This window comes from Hemicordylus capensis, chromosome 6 (genome assembly GCF_027244095.1).
Source record: "Hemicordylus capensis ecotype Gifberg chromosome 6, rHemCap1.1.pri, whole genome shotgun sequence".
NCBI classification, from domain to species: Eukaryota; Metazoa; Chordata; class Lepidosauria; order Squamata; family Cordylidae; genus Hemicordylus; species Hemicordylus capensis.
The window spans coordinates 50,012,733-50,028,001 of record NC_069662.1 but is presented as its reverse complement, the minus strand read 5'-3'; positions in this window follow the sequence as shown (position 1 = coordinate 50,028,001).

The following is a 15,269-nucleotide window of genomic DNA, read 5'->3' as shown; positions in this document are numbered from 1 at the left end:
TCTGCCTGTCCATGCCTGGAGAGCTTGTAATAGGTAGCAAGGCCAGATCGGGACCCAGGATCAGAGCTCAGACCAGGACAAAAGGCTGGACAGTCATGAGACCAGGAACAGAGAGGAGAGGGAACCAGGCAAGGGCTGGCTAACACCTGGAACTGGTTCTAAAAGGAGCTCTATATGGGGCTATTGTACCAGCAAAGGTCAGTTTCTGAATGAAAGGGTTTTTTTTAATGGAAGCTGGGAGCCCTGCCCCTTTCTGGGAGATCTTTCTTGCCCTAGCCCAAGACAGATACCTGAGCTGGCTTTTCCCTTCTCCCAAGTAAGTCCACTTGGAGGGTGGCCTCAAACAGCCAGGTGAACGCTTCACTTTGAGTGCTGCTGGAGCTTGGCCCTGGTTTGGCATTACATGGAATTGATGACCCTTGTTTGGTGTTGCTAGAGGCTATAGATGAGAGGTCCCAGGGATGAGACAAGAGTCCTGTTATGGGACATTGGTTTCTTGGAGCTCCAGAGTTCCTCCAAAGGACTGATTGTAGGAGAGGCAACGAGACTGGCTGATCTGAGTCCATTGAATCAGGAATAGTTTGTTTGGGCCAGGATCTCAGCTGAGACTTGCTCTTCCTCCGAGGGGACCTCCTCTGAGTCCAGGTTAGTCCTGCCATTGCCATGAAACTGTAAATTCTGGGAAGTACTATTGTTACAGGCAATTCTGAGAAGTACTATTGGAAGCCCATTTAGTTCATACAGGATGCTAGTCAGTCTTGCTAGTCATTAACAGTGTGCTCCTTAGAGAACACTCAATACTTCCTTACATCTGCACATACTAGTAGATGAGCACAGATTTCCTGCATCATGTCTACTGGTCCTCACTGATCTTCCCATATAGGACACAAGACCGTAAGAGCAGCCTTGCTGGATCAGGCCTGAGGCCTATCTAGTCTAGCATCCTGAACACAGTGTGAAAACCATAGACTAGACTATAAATTGTTTTATTACTGCATTTGCACACATTCATACCTTGTCAATCAGACCTCTCCCTTCCCTCCTTTCCATCTGTAATGTCTCCACTTTTCCAACAAGGTTTATTCTAACATGCAGCAGGACACATTTTGTGCAGTAGGGAAAAATTGTGCAGTGGAAATTAAGTTTCTGTGCAGTTGAGCCTATGGAGTAAAAAGGAATTTCAGTAGAAATAGAGGAGGGGGAAAAACATAATAAAGAGGAATACTTTTTCTTTCAATCATTAGGGCCTTGTACAAAAATATATTAGAGCTTTCTCTGACCCTCTCCCGTTCTTGGCACTTCCAATTTTCTTGCATCTGCTCTGTCTTCCTTCCCTCCTTCCCTTCCTTTCCTTTCCTCTCTCTGTCTCTTTTTCAGTTAATTCCAATTTCCCCTTCTATCTTTCTTGCTTTATTTCTGTTAGAAAATTCCAGGGAAGGGAATGTTTGTGGATGCTGCATCCATCATTTGTGCAGTAATAAACAAAGCTTAGAATTGATCTTGCTTTCCAACTTTAGATCCTAATCTCCTTGGGATAGGGACCTTTCTCTCTCCCTCCTTTTTCTTTTTGCTTTAAAGTACTATGGTCATTGAGTTACTGTAACAATTCATCATCATCATCATCATCATCGAATAATTACCTAAAAGAAGCAGGCAAGCCTATCTATCTTTTTGTCTAAATGAAGTGTCGTGCTTCAGACATCTCTCTTTACTAGGAAACGTCTTGAATATCCTTAATAAAAAACAAAAAACATCATCAATATGCTTTGTCTCTGCCATATTTGATCAATATCCATTGTACAATATGCAGAGAAACTGTATGATAATAAGCCCTTTCTGACAGCTTTACTGTCCAACTTTGCCTAAATTTCACTAACTGACATTGCCTAATTTAAGATGCCAGCAATTGAAACTGGGCTGCCCTGTGTTCAAAGCATGTGCTGAACCACGGAGCAATAACCCACCCACCCCTCTGGGTTAATGCCGTGATATCACTTGATCTTGTGAAAGGGGACAGAGAAAGAGGACAATTGTGAACTGGGGATACAAACAGGCCCAATTGAGATACAGTACTTTGCTAATCTAAGCAGAGTTGAAGTCTTAGGGGAGGCCCAGTAAAAGGGCTACTTCTTATCTCAAGCCAACAAAACAAGACACTTCTTGCCGAAGAGAATGAGTGAGAGCCAGCCTGTATCACCTAGCTAAGAGTTCAGTTGAATGCATGCTGAAAGCATGCGTACTATTTACATGTGTCTAAGCTGCACTGCATACCTACATACCACCTACGGCTGAGGGTGCTGGGCACTTCTTGAGTATAACTCAGCTGTGCATTTTCATATTGCACATATTACAGCATAATGTGTGTGTGTGTGTGGATAGAAGTATGTGAAACTATTGATGGAAAGGACAAATGTTCATATCTTTCAGTTCTGATCATCTTTGACTCTGGGGAGAGATAACAGCTTTGAAAGGAATTCCCAAAACAGGTGTCCATAAAATGCATCCTTCAGATAGGCCAGACAGTGCCTGAACTGAAATGGAGCCAACATCTTTGGCTGAAGGTCCTCGTGCTTCAGGGGGAAAGAGACAGTGCATGATGAAATTATTTCAGAATGAAAGCATCCATAAAGTGCAGCCTCCATAGGAAGACAGGTAATTGATCCACAAAGCTACAGCATTCTGAAATTGTGAATAGCCTCCAGAAACCACCACACATCACAAAGTGTGTTGCTAGGCCAAGTTTAGAAGCTTGGACGAAACCAGCTTAGGATTTGTTCAGTGCAACTGAAGCAATACATATACATGCTTCTCAATAACAGGCAAATATTCCTGCATCTTCTCACTTTGCATAGATAAAATGTCACGAGCGGAACATTGCAATCAGTGCCTATAGGCAGAGCAGATTAGCCCTCTTGCCCTCCACTGCCAAATTTGCAAGGACTCCCTGAAATATTTGTTTGTACAGTTGCACACTTCCATTATCACAGTTGTGCACAAGATAACAACTATCGTAAAACATAAATAATGAACATTGGTCTAGGAGTGTAATGAACAAGCAAATCCTACTTACGGCAATCCCCTTTGATGAGCGAGAAATATGCATAAATATTTGTGAGTGGGTTTCAAACTAATTGTGAGATTCACCAACAAATGGGCTCCCCTTGGGCTCAAGCTCCACTTGAGCCAGTGCTTAGAAAATTGAGCAAGGCCCCCTTCCACAATAAAGCCATCCCCAGGAAAGGCACGATGCCAATCTTCTCTACCTGGGCAACAGCTATTTAAAACAAAAACAAAAAACAGCTGTCAGCTCCAAACAGCCACTGGAGCAACATTCTTCTTATGTCGCTGTACCCAGCTTCTTGCAATCCTGCTTGGAGTTATCCAAGTTCCTGGCGCCTTCACTCTTGGAGTTGACTGAGATCTGTGTCCCTCCCAGTCAGATCCCTGCCTTGGTAAAGAACCTGACTGAGCCTGGAATAGGATGTAAGGCTACCAAGACAGTTTATCTGTCAAAATGTGGGTGTTTGTACGTTTGCACACTTCCATTATCACAGTTGTGCACAAGATAACTATTGTAAAACATAAATAATGAACATTGGTCTAGGAGCATAATGAACAAGCAGATCCTACTCATGGCAGTCCCCTTTTATGAGCAAGAAACATGCATAAATATTTGTGAGTGTAATGAGTTCCACATCAAAAGGGGCAGGAGGATGACTGGGAAGCAACAGAAAGGCCTCACTTCACGATTAGATATATGGCTTGAGGGCAATGGTTGATTTCACCTTGGCCCTTGGGCCAAATTCCCTCAGTTTCTTTACAAGGTTGATCCCAGTAAGCCCTCACCCTACAGTGAATGTCCTTGGCTAGTTTCTCCATGCAGGTGGTGGGATCCACCTTCCCCACAGGTGTCTTTCAATTTCTTGCTGCATCACATAGCCTGAGTCCTCGTCATCCTCTGTTTCCCTTCATCTTAGGACCTCTTGCTGAACCATCTGGTGCCTTAAGAGGTGTAGCTGGCTGAGTTGTGTGGGAGCTCTGCCCACCAATCCCAGGTGTTGTGACACTGCAAAAGCAAATTAATTAATTAATTGATTGATTGATTAACAAATCTTTATTTCGGTCAACGGACAGAGCAAACAAATTTACCACCAATTAATTAATAACCCCTCAGAAAATTGAATGGAAACACAAGAGAAATTATCCACCATGTAAAAAAAAAACTACCACCCTATGCCTACATAAACTATCACACTTCATCAAGTGAAGTGATCATCTTGTGACACATCTTTGCTTGCCATTGCACAAAACTTAGAAGCATTTAAAGATATTAAATAATTTTCATCTGATAAAAGAAAATTCACATTAAAAGTGTCCGTCTTGGATAATTGTTGAAAAAAAGAAAAGCAGAGAAAATATTTATTCATTCATTCATTCATTCATTCATTCTATTTCTATACTGCCGTTCCAAAATGGCTCAGGGCAGTTTACAATAATTGTGAATATCTGTATAATAGATACAGTAGAGCACTCCATGAGCAGTTGTCTCAGTGCTTTCTGTGTTAAATGGGCAAAGACACTCAGCATACAGCACTTTCTTAGATCTTCCCTCAAGTACTGCCATATGTAGTACATCAAGAGGAGCTAGTGAAAAAACTCTATGGTATTTCAGCACAATTATCATGCTGAGATACCTAGCAGGTTTGATATTTGTAGTTTGATTTCCTAGGATAACAGTTTTTGGTAGATGACCTAAATCTGTGTGCTGTTCCATATCGTGCATCCATTGTTGAATCACTAATCTGGCTTTTATATATCCCGATGAAACTAAAAAATTAGGAGACAACCCATAACAACAAAATTTCCTCTCCAGTGTACCACATTAACAAGATGGAAATTTATCCAAAAGGACCAAAAGTGCCAGGCCAGAAAACTAAAAATTTATTTTTAACTGTAGCTCAAAGATACCTGCAAAAGTAGTTTCCATCTGGAATCAATATCCTCCTGGGCAGTCCACTCATTGGACTTTTACACACTTGGCTTTTAGTTTGCATCTCCTCTGGAATGGAGGATGCGAGTCCACATAGCAGCTGCATTTACCCCAAAGTCACAGCAGGCTATCAGGGACCAGTTCATGCATGATTCTGCTTCCCCCTCAATTACTGCTGCACATTGTAGCTTAGCCCAAATTATGTCCGGGGTAAAAAAATCTTCGATTTGTGGTGGCTTTTAACAACAAACAAACCCTGAGCTTTCTGTTATGTCCCACTGCTTCTCCCACAATGTGTAGAGGGGCCATTGCCAATAATGTGGCTTTTTTCAAAACTCGCACTTTCGTGTTGTTGTTGTTTTTTAAAACTTCAAGCAGCACCGATCAGAGCAGCTTGGGAGGGGCTTTCACTGGGGATCACAAAAGGAGGCATCAAGTCTTGCCTGCCTGCCCCCAAACCCAGCCTCCCTCCATTTGCAGTCCATAAACAAACTTCAGCAGCACAAATTCTGTCACAAGGGTTCAAATTCAGGTTACAAAACAGGTTACTGTTTGGTTATCAGTAAACCTTCATTGTGTTGGAGAGGGGGAGATTCTGCTCTCTGTGTCACTCATTTCAGTGGAGAATTCCATGGGCACGGATGCAAAGGACAGCCAACCCTGCTCTGCACACCTGTTTCTTGATGTAAGAAACGTTTGTTACCTTTTGGAAACATTCGCTCCCCTTTACCAGGATGTATATATGCAGATGTTGTTGGAGGATGCCTGGAAGGTTAACAATGGAGACTACAGGTTCGATGTAACCTGAGCCCTTTGTGTCTGAGCTGATTCCATGAGGCTGCATTTTTCTTCATCACAGAGAGAAAGCAATGACTTCTACTTTAAACTTCTATGATCTCTTAAATGATCTGGGGTGGGGGGGGCATGAGGTTGTGAAGGCAGTCACAAAGGCAAGCTCATTATAAAAATCAGCAGAGATTTGGGTCACATTTGGCCAGCTTGGGTTAAGCATTCTGTTGTTTTTACTAGTCAATCTTGGGGAAATGCCAGCTGTCAAACTAAAATAATAAATAAATAAATAAATAAATAAATATTGGTGGTGGTGGTGGTGGTGATGATGATGATGATGAGAGGCGGTTCTCGCTTCCTCCTGGCATGTGATTGGTTGGAGAAAAAACCTGGAGCAAGCTAACGGAATGTACACAGGAAAAATAACAACGACCCTGTGTGAATGGCCCATCTAATCACTCAAATTAAACAGATGTGAATTGGCTGCTAAGCAGATTAACTCTTTGGATACCCTGCAGCCTGAAGCCATGTCTGGATAACTCCATCGTTGGCTAGGCCAGGAGCCTGATTGTGACAGGAGTTGAGGTCTCTGCAAGGCTCCTTGCCTGTTTTGCTTAACCCTCCAAATGGGCCTCTCCCAGATCATACAAAACAAGTCCTGAAGCTAGACTGAAATGGATCTCAGCTCAGTCTCATCTCAGAGTGCCTGGAGTTGCATGGCAACCAGCACCTTGAACAAGCACCTTGACCAGCACAGTGAATCTAGCCCAAAAGTGGACCAGTAACCAATGAAGCTACTGCAAGATGGGTGTGATACTCAAGAAGTGACTTGTGCCCACGAGCATCCTTCCAGAAGCATTCTGGACCAACTGAAGCTTCCGAACAGTCTTCAAGGGCAGCCCCACGTAGAGCACATTGCAGTAGTCCAATCTGGATGTTACCAATGCATTGACTTGTATCTTTGGGTCCAGTCAAGCACACCAAATCAAGAGGGCAACCTGCTACATATGTTCGGTCAGCGGCATTTGGGAAAGCCCCATGGTTGTTATGGCAGCCATGCAGTCTTGAGCAGACTCAGACACAGCAGCCTCAGCATTAATGTTGCAGCCCCCCCAGAACAATAAGCCTGTCCAAGGCCGCCACTAAATCCAAGACCACCTCCCTCGGCTCAGGCAGGGAGATTGTTAGGCAGTGAGATGGGCAGTATGCTAGCAGAATCCCCAGTCTGTCCTGAGTACCCAACACCAGGTACAAATGCCCAAAGCTGGGACTCAACCAGACAGGGATCCTGAAGAAAGGGATGGAATCTGTATAGGCCAGGGGCTTCCAACCTTGAGTCTCCAGATTTTGTTGGACTACAACACCCATCATTCCCAGCCACAATGGCCTTGTGGGAGTTGTAGTCCAACAATTGTTATTGGAACCCTTGCATATAGTCTACAATGAAATTCCCTCCCTGGCTCTCAAGCCTGTGCTGGTGCTGCACCAAGAATCAAGAGGACAAGGGTGAGAAAGATAAACTTCCACCAGCCCCACCTACTCAGAATTTCATCATGCAAGCAGTGAAAAAAATAAAAGTTGTTAAAATGCAAACCCAAAGAGCTACAACAGAGACATTCAAAGGATTATAGAATCAAGACAAATATAAATGTAACTAGCAGCAATTTGATTAAACTGCAGGTACAAAAGTGGACAGAAATAACTGACCAAATTGTCTCCCATGATTCACAGTTGGATATGAACACAGGACTTGCTCTGAGTGAATCTTGTTCCAAAGACTTCACTTTAAACATCTCTCATCCACGATTTGATTGTGGATGAGCGTGCTGACCTGGTATGCGTGACGGAGACCTGGTTGGATGCGCTGGGCGGGGTTGGTCTCTCTCAGCTTTGTCCTCCAGGTTTCCAGATCGTGCAGCAGCCCCGCCTCGAGGGTCGGGGAGGAGGCGTTGCGGTCATCTTTCGAGAGACCCTCCCCGTTTCCAGGTGCCCGGTCAGGCAATCTCAGAATTTCGAGTGTTTGTCCTTGAGGGTGGGCCTCTGAGATAGGCTGGGGATTCTGCTGGTGTACCGACCACCCCGCTGCACTTCAGTCTCCCTACCTGAGCTGGCGGGGGTGGTCTCGGAGGTGGCCTTGGGTTCCCCCAGGCTTATTGTCTTGGGGGACTTCAATGTCCATGCTGAGGTCCCCTTAGTGGGTGCGGCTCAGGATTTCATGGCCTCCATGGCAACCATGGGCCTGTCTCAGTTGGTATCGGGCCCTACCCACGTGGCGGGACACACTCTGGATCTGGTTTTTGCCGATCGGGAAATAAATGATCTGGAGGTGGGGGAATTTGAGATCACTCCCTTGTCATGGACAGATCATCACCTGGTGGGGTTTAGTTTGACTGCTCCATCTGCCCTCTGCAGGGGTGGTGGGCCGATTAAGATGGTCCGCCCCCGGAGGCTTATGGATCCGCTTGGATTTCAGATGGCCCTCGGGGAGTTTCCAGTGTCCAGAGCTGGTGACCCTGTCGAGGCCTTGGTTGATCTCTGGAATGGAGAGATGGCCAGGGCTGTTGACACGGTTGCCCCCAAGCGCCCTCTTCGGCTTGGTGGAGCCCGTTCTGCTCCTTGGTTTTCCTCGGAGCTTAGGGCGATGAAGCAACTCGGACGACGGCTGGAGCGACGCTGGAGGAAGAGTCGTCACGAATCCGATCGAACACGGGCTAGAGCCCATTTTAGGGACTATGCCGTGGCGGTGGGGGCGGCGAAGAAATGTTTTTTCTCCGCCTCCATTGTGTCTGCTCAGTGCAGGCAAACAGAGCTGTTTCGTGTGGTGAAAACATTGCTCCACACATCCCCCCGGACAATGGGGGAGGAGTCATCTACGGCTCTTTGTGATCGGTTTGCCTGTCGCTTTGCAGATAAAGTCGCTTGCATCCGTGCTGACCTGGACTCCAGAGTTTTGGCAGTTCCGGCAGACGTGCCTCTGATACCATCTGGTCCCGTTGTGTTGGATTCTTTTCAGTTGGTGCGGCCTGAGGATGTGGACAAGATCCTGGGCAGTGTGCGGGCGACTTCGTGCGCTCTTGACCCTTGCCCTTCATGGCTAATAAAAGCTGCCAGGGAGGGGACAGGTAGATGGTTGGAGGTGATCGTTAATGCTTCGTTAAGGGAGGGCAGGATGCCATCGTGCCTCAAGGAGGCGGTGGTAAGACCTCTATTTAAAAAGCCCTCCCTTGATCCCTCCAACCTGGACAACTATAGACCTGTGTCTAACCTCCCCTTTTGGGGCAAGGTGATGGAGCGTGTGGTGGCGTCCCAGCTGCAGAGGGTCTTGGATGATACGGATTATCTGGACCCTTTTCAATCTGGCTTCCGCCCCGGGTATGGGACTGAGACTGCCTTGGTCGCTCTAGTGGATGACCTACGCTGGGAACTAGACAGGGGGAGTGCGTCCCTGTTGGTTCTGCTGGACCTCTCGGCGGCGTTCGATACCATCGACCATGGTATCCTTCTGGGCCGCCTCTCGAGTATGGGAATCGGAGGCACTGCGTTGCAGTGGTTCCGGTCCTTTCTTGAGGGGAGGGTTCAGAAGGTGGTGCTGGGGGACTACTGCTCGGCCCCGTGGCCGTTGGCCTGTGGGGTCCCGCAGGGATCGGTCTTGTCCCCCATGCTGTTTAACATCTACATGAAGCCGCTGGGAGAGGTCATCCGGAGATTTGGACTGAGTTGTCAGCAATATGCGGATGACACTCAGCTCTATCTCTCCTTGTCATCTGATCCTAGGGAGGCGGTGGATGTCCTGAATCGGGGGTTGGAGGCCGTGATGGGTTGGATGTGGGCTAACAAACTGAAACTGAATCCGGATAAGACGGAGGTACTGTTGGTCAGTAGGAGAGCCAATCGGGATGAGGAGATTTTACCGGTTCTGGATGGGGTTGCACTCCCCTTGAAGGAGCAAGTACGCAGCTTGGGGGTACTACTGGACCTGGCTCTGCTTTTGGAGGCTCAGGTGGAGGCGGTGGCCAGGGGTGCCTTTGCACGGCTTTGGCTGGTGCGCCAGCTGCGGCCCTTTCTCGAGAAGGCAGATCTGGCCACGGTTACCCACGCCTTAGTCACGTCGCAGCTGGATTACTGTAACGCGCTCTACGTGGGGCTGCCCTTGAAGAATATCCGGAAACTGCAGCTAGTGCAAAACGCGGCAGCGAGGGTTTTATCCAGAGCTGCCCGTTGGGAACATATCACTCCCATTTTGAAAGAGCTGCACTGGCTGCCGGTTCGTTTCCGGGTCCAATTCATGGTGCTGGTTTTGACCTTTAAAGCCCTAAACGGTTTGGGCCCAGGGTATTTGAGGGACCGCCTGCTCCCAAGGGTTGCTGCCCGCTGGACGAGGACATCTGAGGGGGCCCTGCTCCGGGTGCCGACAATGAGGGAGGCCCGGTTGTCGTGCACTCGGGACAGGGCCTTCTCTGTTGCTGCCCCCAGACTCTGGAATGCTCTCCCAGTGGCCATTCGTTCCTCGAACTCCATCACGGCTTTTAGGAAGCTTTTAAAGACTTGGCTTTTTACCCAGGCTTTTACATGATTGTTTTCTACTGCGGCTTCTCTGTGTTTCTATTTGTTGTATTTGTTGTGTTGTTTTTATGCCTGTTTTTATATGTTTTTGTACTTTTAACATGATGTTTTTATTGTGTTTTTATTGTATGTTTTTAACTTTTGTAAACCGCCTTGGGGTTATCTTTTTAATGAAAGGCGGTATATAAATGCAAAAATAAATAAATAAATAAATAAATAAATAAATAAATAAGTAAGTAAGTAAGTAAGTAAGTAAGACTGAAGGAATTCAAAAAGCTCCTGGACTGGATCCTCCAGGGGTGTTTCATTAATTCTCTGTTCAACAAGGAAACAAAAGCCCCTCCACCCAATCTTGAGGTAGGAATAGCTACTTCCTCCATTTTGGATGGCTGCCCTTTGAACTGCAATTGAGTCATTAACAGTGGTTCAATCTTCAGGAATTAGCAAATGAAGCTTTCAATCACCTGCTAATTGCTGGGGAAACAATAGTCCCATTGAGATATTGTACATACAGACAGATACACAATTACAGATGCTTTCACTTTAAATGTAAACCTGGGTAAAGGCCCCCCCACAAATGCAAAGTGAAGACAAGTGTACTACCATATGTGTGTTGAATGTAATGTGTGAATAGCTTTACATGTGTACAGATTTGTACATGTGCATATAATACACCGATTATACATAAGTGTGTAACTAGGGCTATTGTGTGGTGCAGGCATGAAGTTGGAAAAGGGCGGAGCTAAGAAGGAAATAGGACGGAGGTGAAATAACAAATAGGGGGGGCCAGGGCAGGGGTGGTCAGCCTGAGGCTTCCCAACTGCTATTGGACTACAACTTCCATTAAACTCCCAACAAATTGTAGTGGAGGGTAATGGGAATTGTAGTCCAACCATAGCTGGAGAGCCTCAAGTTGATCACCCAGGCATAGAGAGATGAAGAGCTATACATTATTGGCAGAAACCAAGGAGGGGAGCAAGCAAGGGCGCATAGGGTTGCTAGGTCTTAAGCCTAGGTCTTGATAGGGGAATTCTGCCTGGCACCTATCATCACTGCAGTTCTGTGGCCAGCAAGACCCAAAAGGCCGTGGAGGTGGAGCTGAAGGTTGCATATTGTCTTGAACTAACTGGCTAATTATTTGGCACGTGTCTCCTAGTCAACTGAAAAGCGCCTCTGAGATCCTCAGCAATTTATCTGAAAAACCTGACATTGGGGGATTTTCAAATTAACTGTCAGCAAACTCAGCCAATGACATTTTGCCCATGGTATTTAAAAGGGAACGAGAGAGAGGCTTGGGTGGCTAGTAGCATGGAAATGGAAGGGTTGGGGCGGTGCCTGCTGCCTCCCTTAGCCTGCTTTACGATTAGGCCTATCTCTGAGGAATACCCTCTGCAAATGGCTGCTTTATCTCTCAGTAGCCAGACAAGGCTAGCATGAGGAAGGCTCCTCCCTGCTTCCCTCCCTCTGTTCTCTGCAGCTCTAACATTCTGTGGAAATAATGAGGCACCATTAACTCAGACATGCAGGGCTTCGTGTGTGTTTGTGTGTGTGTTTTAAGTGACTAGATCTGCAGCCTGCCTGGGAAGCTGATGCAGAATCCTTTTTTGTTGTTGTTGATATGGGGGTTGATAGGCATTGTTCAGGGGTTGTGGAAAAAGCATTCTGAGGTACTTTAGTGTTCCATGTTGAATTCACACACACACACTCACTTCTGGGGCTAAGCCCTTTCTTGCTGTAAACCTTGCAGACTACCATTCCATTTTCAAAATACAAATTTTGTGACCGTGAGGGTTGCCAGCACTTCAGCCACCTCCACTCCTGTGCCTTTAATATCAGTTTGATGTGCAGACATTTAGCAGTGTGTATAAATGCTCCATGTCATGAAGAGCTTGAAGCTCTTGTTAAAAACACAGGAGCAGGCTAGCCAAACCATTATTTCTTCTTCTTCTTCTTCTTCTTCTTCTTCTTCTTCTTCTTCTTCTTCTTCTTCTCCTCTCCTCCTCCTCCTCCTCAATTGGCAAAACCCTGGTGACTGTTCCCAGCTTTATCTGAAATTAGACAGCTGGAAGGAAGGAGATCACACCCCTTGCTCCATTCTGAGGCAGAATTCTCCTCCCACATATCTGATCCAAAAGATTATTTTCCCTTTCTCCCCAGTAGATAATTCAGATTATACCAAGACCCACCAGCAGAGAGCAGGAGTGAACAAGGTATGCAGCACTGAAGTTCCTGCAGAGCAAACAGCTCAAGTTGAATACAAGGGAAATAACCAACCAGCCAAGGTCAAACAGACCTCCTCAGGTCAGATAAACAGATCTGAGGAAGAATTCTGCTGACCACAAACACGGCAGTCAGACAATTAGCATAAAACAAAAGCCATCCAATGAGTCTTTCTGAAGGGATTTTTTCTCTAGCTAATAGCTAGTAGAAAAGGGAATTTAGGAACACAGAACACAGGAAGTTACCATATACTGAGTCAGACCATTGGTCTATCTAGCCCAGTATTGTCTTAACAGACTGGCAGCGGCTTCTCCAAGGTTGCAGGCAGGAATCTCTCTCAGCCCTATCTTGGAGATGCTGCCAGGGAGGGAACTTGAAACCGTCTGCTCTTCCCAGAGCAGCTCCATCCCCTGAAGGGAATATCTTACAGTGCTCACACTTCTAGTCTCCCATTCATGTGCAACCAGGGCAGACCCTGCTTAGCTAAGGGGACAAGTCATGCTTGCTATCACAAGCATATCACAATGCCTGCTCTCCTCTCCTGAGGGTTAACTAGTCTGACTCAGCAAAAACAACAGAATCTTGTGGCACTTTAAAGCCTAGCACATTTATTTTAACATAAGCATTTGTGGATTTAATCAGATGCATGCCATTGCAGAATAAAAGTTGTTTAGTAAAGCTGATGCATGCATGTGTCACCTTTTAAGGTGCCACTAGATTATTTCTTTTCTTTTCTGGGGTGCACACAAAAAATCCTGTCTCAGGCACCTTGCACACACAACATATTGTTAATACATGTAACAAATTATGCCTTGAAATTGATCAATGGCTGTTATACTCCATGCATGTTTTGCATCATAATTCTTATGGAAGGCCATTCTAATATTGCATAGCTCTAATGGTGTTTTATCTTTTCCAGGAAACCATTTTAATGATCTGGCAGTAAAGGTAAAATGTGCCTTCGAGTCAGTGTCAACTCCTGGCGACCACAAAGCTCTGTGTGGTAACTCAGTAATAAAGGGAAGGCACTCTGCTTGAGTTCAGAGGCACTTAGATGTGAGTTCAGAGGCACTTCAGCCAGCTTAGATAGCACTTAGCAATAGCAATAGCACTTACATTTATATACCGCTTTATAGCCGGAGCTCTCTAAGCAGTTTACAATGATTTAGCATATTGCCCCCAACATTCTGGGTACTTCTGGATGTACCCAGAATGTGGACAGGACAGAGCAAAAGGCCCAAGTAAAGCAGAGTGCAGGACTCAGGACAGGAGGCACAGCTTTCAGGTCACAAGCAAGGCTTCTGAAAGATTCTGGGGCTTGATTTCCAAACCCCCCAGCAGACACTCTGCACTGATGCTACAACTTCGATTTCAATCATTTTCAAATCCTGTATTTTGGGGAACCCTGCACTTCTGTGGAAGCTTCTTAGAATCCCCTCAATGTGAATAATAGCAGGAAAAAATTCCCCGAATAACTGTTTGTCCAATTCTACAACTCTTCCCTGGAAATTTCTATGGCACGGGGAAATGTTGGGTGTGTTAGGATGCACCTTCACACAAAGTATGAGTGAAGCCCAACAGAGCTTGGCCCAAACCAAACTGAATGTACATCCTAAAATATGACCCAGAATCCTCTGCACAGGCTCATACTGGCCTACAGGGCAACAGGGCATATTCCCGGTGTGCTTCACCCATGGGGTGCCCCTGTGCCTCGCCACACTCAGCAGCAGTAAATACTCCCACCACCCTTAAGTACCCATTCTGCTCAAAACCCGGCACCCTCCCCACATACATTCCACCACCATCTCAGTGCCCCCAGTCCAGCCCTGCCTCTGCAACACACAGGTGTCTCATGGCAGGCATGCAGAGGTTCCTCAGCAGACAAGTCAACGTGGAAAGTCCAAAATACATGTGTGCAATAGGGTTTTTTTAGATGGGATATTGACTCAATGACATCTGTAGACACCAAGTATAGAATATAGTAATAGTCCTTAGGTAGAGATTACTACAGTACTTTTCATATTTTCTTTAAGAAAAAAATAGAAATACAAATTATGCAATCTGAATTAATTATGCAAATGAGGCACATTTGCCCTCTGTTTGATTATTTTGCAGAAGTTGTTCTGATTTTGCTCCAAACCTTAATGCACGGCAATTGTAAATGGATGGGGAGGTGGTTGTCTGTAGTGTCCAGCCTAGCAGGCAAGTATCCACAAGTAATGCCTTTTTATGTTGTTACAGGTGTCATGTGATAAGCTTGTAAGCAGGTAGTGGATGGTTTGCAAGATAAATTAATTCAGATTTAGAAACTGAGAGCTCTGTGTTCAAATTCCACCTCAGTCCTAGATTATCTAGGAGGCTGAGGGAGAACCTTTCACCCTCAGTTCCTGTATCTGGAAATGAATGGCACAATCTTATGCATTTTTATTTAGAAATAAATCCCACTATGTTCAATAGGGCTTATTCCTGTGTCAGTGACTGATATCCTGACGAAATTTACTAGAGGAAGTCTTATGAAAATTTAGTAATCCTTTACAGTAACTCCCAAGGAGTATGGTAGAGTAACTTGGGGTGCTGCTGCTCCTTCTCTGTGTTTTGTGTAACTGTTTTATTTTATATATGTTTTTATACTTTTAAATAGAGATGCATTACTTTTATATTTACATTTAATATTTGTACTTTTAATTGTGCATTGTTTTAATTATAT